Source organism: Delphinus delphis, chromosome 20 (assembly GCF_949987515.2).
Source record: "Delphinus delphis chromosome 20, mDelDel1.2, whole genome shotgun sequence".
In the NCBI taxonomy this organism is placed as follows: Eukaryota; Metazoa; Chordata; class Mammalia; order Artiodactyla; family Delphinidae; genus Delphinus; species Delphinus delphis.
In genome coordinates, this window is record NC_082702.1 from 11,396,020 (window position 1) to 11,403,416 (window position 7,397).

A 7,397-nucleotide genomic window follows, 5' to 3' on the forward strand; every position below is an offset into this window, starting at 1 on the left:
GTTGATGTCCAAAGTGTTTTGTCTATGCCTTTGTATTAGGAATTTTTGCTTTATGGTACAATGGCTGTGTGTGTGCGTGTGTGTCTGTGTGTCCATGTGAGTTTGTGTGTATGCTTCTGTCCGTGTACATGTCCGTGTCTCTGTGTGCATGTGTGTGTGTGTCTGTGCATGTTTCTCTGTGTGTACATGCCTGTGTCTATGTTATGTGTACATGTATGGCTGTATGTGTAGACCATGTCTGGGTGTATTTGTATGTGTGTCTGGTTCCTTCCAACTGTGTCTGATCCATCCCTGTGTACCCAGCACAGGATTACAGTGTAGACATCCAGTAAAAGCTTGCTACTATATAAAGCTCCTATAAACATTCATATAAAAAGACCTTGTTTGGACATATATTCTCATTTTCTAGGGTGAGTGTAGAACTGCTGGGGCATAGGGTAGGTGCATAGTAGGTTTTATAAGGAATTCCCAGACCTTCTTCCAAAGTGGTCCCACACTTTTACATTCTCACCAACAATGTAGGAGAATTCCAGTTGCTCCACATTCTTGCTAACCCATGGTTTTGTCAGACTTTTAAATTTAACCATTCTAGAGTGTGTGTAGTAGTATCTCATTGTGCTTTTAATTGGCATTTCTCTGATAATGAAAAATGTGGAGTCACTTTTCATGTGCTAATTAACTATTTGTATACCTTTATTAGCCAAGTGTCAGTTCCAATCACTGGCCCATTTAAAACTGGGTTATTTGACATGAAAGGATGCTCAACATCACTAATCATTAGAGAAATGCAAATCAAAACTACAATGAGGTATCACCTCACACCGGTCAGAATGGCCGTCATCAAAAAGTCTACAAATAATAAATGCTGGAGAGGGTGTGGAGAAAAGGGAACCCTCTTGCACTGTTGGTGGGAATGTAAATTGATACAGCCACTATGGAGAACAGTATGGAGGTTCCTTAAAAAACTAAAAATAGAACTACCATATGACCCAGCAGTCCCACTACTGGCATATACCCTGAGAAAACCATAATTCGAAAAGAGTCATGTACCACAATGTTCATCGCAGCACTATTTACAATAGCCAGGACACGGAAGCAACCTAAGTGTCCATCGACAGATGAATGGGTAAAGAAGATGTGGCACATGTATACAATGGAATATTACTCAGCCCTAAAAAGAAATGAAATTGAGTTATTTGTAGTGACAGGGATGGACCTAGAATCTGTCATACAGAGTGAAGTAAGTCAGAAAGGGAAAAACAAATACTGTATGCTAACACATATATATGGAATCTAAAAAAAAAAAGGTTCTGATGAACCTAGGGGCAGGACAGGAATAAAGGTACAGACATAAAGAATGGACTTGAGGACAGGGGGAGGGGGAAGGGTAAGCTGGGACGAAGTGAGAGAGTAGCATTGACATATATACACTACCAAATGTAAAATAGATAGCTAGTGGGAAGCAACTGCATCTCACAGGGAGATCAGCTGGGTGCTTTGTGACCACCTAGAGGGGTGAGATAGGGAGGGTGGGAGGGAGACGCACGAAGGAGGGGATAGGGGGATATATGTATACATATAGCTGATTCATTTTGTTTACAGCAGAAACTAACACAACACTGTAAAGCAATTATACTCCAATAAAGGTGTTAAAAAGAAAACGGAGTTATTTGCCATCTTATTATTGCATTATAAGAGTGCTTCATGTTTTCAATATACGTGTTGCAAGTATTTTCTTTCAGTCTGAGACTTGTCTTTTTACTGTTAAGAAAATGGTATCTTTTGAAGAGAAGAAGTTTTTCATTTTGAGAAAGCCCAATTTATCAGTTTTTTTCATGATTCATGTTTTTTGGTGTTCAGTATAAAAATGTCATTTACCCTAAGGCCACAAAAAATTTTTCTGCTATGTTTTTTTCTAGAAGATTTATAATTTTGCCTTTGCATTTAGGTTTATGATCTATTTTGAGTTCATTTTTGTGAATGGTGTGAGGTAAGGATTGAGGTCCATTTTCTCCCTAAATCCACCAGTTCTAGAATCCTTTGTAGAAAAGATTGTCCTTTCTCATTAAATTGATCATATGCATATACATTTCTGGACTCTACTCTGTTCTATTTAACATATACATCTAGATAATACCAGAGTCTGTTGATCACTGTATTTTTTTAAATTAATTAATTTATTTATTTTTGGCTGTGTTCGGTCTTCGTTGCTGCGCCCGGGCTTTCTCTAGTTGCAGTGCGCATGCTTCTCATTGTGGTGGCTTCTCTTGTTGCGGAGCGTGGGCTCTAAGTGCACGGGCTTCAGTAGTTGTGGCACGTGGGCTCAGTAGTTGTGGTGCATGGGTTTAGTTGCTCCGCAGTATGTGGGATCTTCCCGGACCAGGGCTCGAACCCGTGTCCCCTGCACTGGCAGGCAGATTCTTAACCACTGCGCCACCAGGGAAGTCCCGGATCGCTGTGTTTTTGTAGTAGCCTTAAAATCAGATAGTGTAAATCCTCCAACTTTCTTCTACTTTTGTAAAACTGTCTTAGTTATTATAGGGCCTTTCCACTTCATCATAAATTTTAGAATCAGCTTGTCAGCCACTACAAAAGGCTTGCTAAACTTTTGATTGGAATTAGAATTTTATTTTAATTGATTTGAGTTGCATTCAATATGTACGTCAATGTGGCAGAATTGATATCTTCACAATATTGAGTCCTCCAGTCCATGAACATGAGATCTCTCTTCACTTACCTAAGACTTCTTTCACTTCTGTTTAGCTATACTCACTAGATTTTAATGTACAAGTCTTCCACATATTTTGTTAAATTAATTATTTGATATTTTATGTGTGTAGCTGCCTTTGCAAGTGGTATTTTTAAATACTTCACTTTCCAGTTGTTCATTGCTAATATATAGGAATATTTAAGAGTATAGAATAGAGAATAATATAGAATAGTTAAGCTCTGTTAACATGGGTATAGGATAGACCTTACTCTAGGGCTGGTTTAGCTCTACTCATAAATTATAACTTTTCTGGGGTCTCCACTGAATGTCCTATGTGTTCAACAAGGTCTCTCTGCCTGGTTTATTGAAATTGGAATGTTTTCTCTTTCTGTGTGAGCTTTGGACATTGTTCCATATATAGCCCCCTGGAAGGTTATTTTAAGTTTGTTTGCACGGAAACTCACAAGCTTAAATAAGGGGTTTTATCTCTATTCTAAATTGTCTGTATCTGCTCACTTAACCCTGGTCAGGGAGACATGGCACTTTTATTTGTGTGTTTTAAATTAATTTTTGGCATTGTGAAGATGGCCCTAACCCACCTCTAAATAAAGTAACCCTAAGCAGGCATTTTAACGAGAATTAGTGTGGGTTTAAAATGTTAATCATTGATGTAAATAAAGTAAATCTTCCTTTGGGTTCAGTTTTTAAAGCCATCAGTAACTCAGTAAAGGTTCTTAATAGTGACAGTGAGAAACAGGTGAAAGGGGAGTCAATGAATTCCTTCACCTTTGCCCTCAAGTAATTAAGATCCCAAAGTGGTCAGAGGTTCTTTAACTGAACGAAGTGTTCTCAGGTCCCTGAAACTCAGGGAGCCGAAGAGAATTCTACAAAATGCCAGGCCTCGGTGTCAAGAGACAGCTACAGAAAACAGAACCACCTCTTCATCTGAAAATCTGTTATAGGTGGTGTATGGGGTAGGTTGTCTAATGGCTACAAATTCCTCCCATCCCTTTGTAATGTGTCTTTGCTGCTCTTCCCATCCAAAGGCAGAGTCTTGTTTCTCCATCCCTTAAAGCTAGGTGGGGCCATGTGACTTGTTTTGGCCAATGGGACATTAGCAAACACGAAGCACTTGCACATTGGGGTTTCCCCTGTTTTGCTGCCTGGAGACCATCACTTAAAGAAACATGGATTAACACTGAGCATGAGAAACCACATAGAGAGGCCTAGCTCACAACCAGCACCAACTGTCAGACGTGTGAGTGATGCCATCTTAGACCCACCAGCCTCAATCAAATTGTCAGACAAATGCAGACACATGAGCATCTCCAAGTGAGAGCAGCAGAAGAACCACAAGCTGAGCCCAGTTCTAGTTGATGACCCATAGACTTGTGAACAGATCAAATGGCTGTTGTTTTAAGTGACCATTTGTGATGGTTCGGAAGGTATCAGTAGATAACTAACATAATATGTTGTCGCAAACCCAAGTATCCATTTGTGGCTAGACCTGCGGAAAACAGCGTTAAAGAAACATCTCAGGCGTGAGATGTGACCACTGAATGTTATTCTTGCTAGCGAGGCCGAGCTGTTGGACAGGTTGGGTAGAAGTCAAATAGAATGGTTTAAAAGGAAGTACAAATAGGAGCTTCTATTCAATTTAAGCCTAAATTTGGCATTAAAAATTAGCAATTGGTTCTTGGCTGGGGTCATAACGTAAATTTGAGTTTCCTAATTAATCTTTCTCATTGGAAAGTTTTTAAGAGGTACAGGGGATTCCCTGGTGGTCCAGTGGTAAGGACTAAGTGCTTTCACTGCCGAGGACCTGGGTTTGATCCCTGGAGGGGGAACTAAGATCCCGCAAGCCTCGCCTGTTTGGCCAAAAAAAAAAAAGGTACAAAAAGTCAGACCAAATATATGCCTCTGGTCACCTGAGTTTTACAGTTGTCTCATCTGATTGGTCACCAGCTGGTGCACATCATAGGAAAATTTTGTCTTTTGTATACCTGGCTCCAGTTTCTTATTTTGTATTAGCTTTCAGTGGCCTGCACCCATTGCTTTTTCTTTTACCACTGTTCTTCCACCAGGAGAATCCAGCCTTCTTGTATCTTGGGAGTTGTAAGTGTTGGTCATCTTGGGTGACTTCTCAAGCCATAATAGGGAGACCCACAGTGCCCATGGCGTCAATGCTCACACACCACACACCTTGGATACTGAGGTGCACATGCTTTCGGCAGTGACCAAACTTGGTCCCCTACTCACACACCCAGAGGTGAGGGCACCCTGACAGGTTCAGTGCTGGAAGGGAGGATAAGAATCTATTCTTTAAGAATCGAGAGCTCAGGGGATCCTTGAGGGCTCTCAGGGCAGGGTATGGCCAAGCCCACGTGTGCATACTCCCCGGCTCTCTCTGGGGTGTGCGCAGTGCTGTGCTGGGACTAACTAACTCCACCCGGTTCATGAGAGCCAATGTTGACATTTTCAGGCATTTTGCAAGCCATTTGCTAAACACAGCCACTATTAAACATTAAATTATGTCAACTTACAACTAAATTATATTAAAACAAAGGTAACAAATACTCAAAAATCGTCACTTCCTAAATTATCTTTCTACATTTCACTATTATCTGTGTTCCGGAGGCTATGTATAGATATTGTATTTGTATAGTAGAAATAATGGTTGTTCATGGGCATTTCTTCCCAACTCCATGGGCAGGGACCTCATGGTAGCTTGAAATCAGCCACAGTGGGAGTATTTATACTATGGGCATCGGCAAATGCTACAGATCCGAGCTTTTATTTCTCCCTTCAGGGAAGCAGTTGTTCAACATTTACCAGCACACCACGAGTGTGCATGGCCTTGTGTTCAAGTGCAGGTTTATGTAGAAGGGAGCTCTCTCGCCCTGTTTCGGTGTTGAGCCGTTTCACACCAGTTATACATCTATGAAGCGCGTGGCACCCCCTAGATGCAGAGCATTTGTGCAGTGCACGGCATGACCTGTGCAGTGGTCACGGTGGTCCTGACTCTCTGTTATATGTTGTAATATGTTTAAAGTATATGAGGGAGTTCCCTGGCGGCCTAGTGGTTAGGATTCTGGGCTTTCACTGCTGGACCCAGATTCAATAGCTGGTCAGGGAACTGAGATCCTGCAAGCCATGCAGCGCAGCCCCCCCAAAAAAGGTTAAAAAAAATAAAATGAAATACATGATTACTCCCGACTCCTGCACAATCCTTTGTGGTTTCCCTGGATCCAACCTTAACAGTTGTAAGCAGTACTCCCTGTAATAAATTCTACTCAAGTTACCCATTTTGGGTATACTCTTCGTTTCCTGCTGGGACCCTGACCAATTCAATAATTAGAATGAGCAGTGTCACCCAGAAGGAGACCAACAAAACTGTATTCTGGGATTAGGTTTCCACCACAGGGAAACCCACACAGAGAGAACCACCTTGATGGGGCACAGGTGAGACGAGGTCTATGGAAATTCACAGTTGCTCAAATTTACCTAGTCCAAGCTCGCTCTGCTTGCCGCACAACAGGCCAATACGTCAGAGACGAGATATTGAGGCAAGGAATACAACTTTATTTGGAAAGCCAGGAGACTGAGAAGATGGTGGACTAGGGCCCCCCCCAAAACCCAACTTATCAGGATCTGGATGAGGCAAGAGATAGATGGGCTCCAGGAGAGACATTTACAACTGGCCTCTTGTTCACACTTCCTGGGGTGAGAAGAAGATGGGCTCCAGGCCGGACATTCATTCCCAGCCCCCTGTTTACATTTCCTGAAGCAAGAGACAAAGGGGCTCCAGGACTACATATTTATGACGGGACCCCTGTCTATATTTCGAGATCTGCACCTCAATATAAAAACCAGCAACAGAAATAGGGTAAATAACTAGACATTGGACATTTTTATGGCAGGGACAGAGTGGGACTAAACCCTGTTAAAAGATCAAGAGGGGCTTCCCTGGTGGCGCAGTGGTTGAGAATCTGCCTGCCATTGCAGGGGACACGGGTTCGAGCCCTGGTCTGGGAAGATCCCACGTGCCGCGGAGCAACTAGGCCCGTGAGCCACAACTACTGAGCCTGCACGTCTGGAGTCTGTGCTCTGCAGCAAGAGAGGCCGCGACAGTGAGAGGCCCGCGCACCGCGATGAGGAGTGGCCCCCACTCGCCGCAACTAGAGAAAGCCCTCGCACAGAAACGAAGACCCAACACAGCCCAAAATAAATAAATAATAAATAAATTTAAAAAAACAAACTAATTTGACTTATTAAAAAAAAAATCAAGAGGTCATACATTTCCCATCCTTGGGGCAAGGGAAATATTGCACATTCGCAGAAAGGCTCCTTGGGGGTCAAAAAGGAGGGGGCACCACCCCATAATATGTGATGCTAAGGCTGTCCACCGGCCTCTGGGCTGTAATCCATCTGGGAAAAAAGTTGTGCACACGTGTTGGGGAGGGTCCTAGGGCAGGTCAGGTGTGGAAAACGAAACCAGATAATTGGCCAGAGGTAAACAGAGACCCGGAAGAACTGCCCTCTGTAAGTGACTTAACCGCGTCTCTACTGCGCTCCTCCTCATTGGGGGGATGCCCACACCCTTTCTCTCCGGGTGTGCATCTCTGCCTGCTTCTGTCTTAACTAAACAGTTTCTCTGTGTGCTCTCCCACCTGTTGTTGTGCTATGT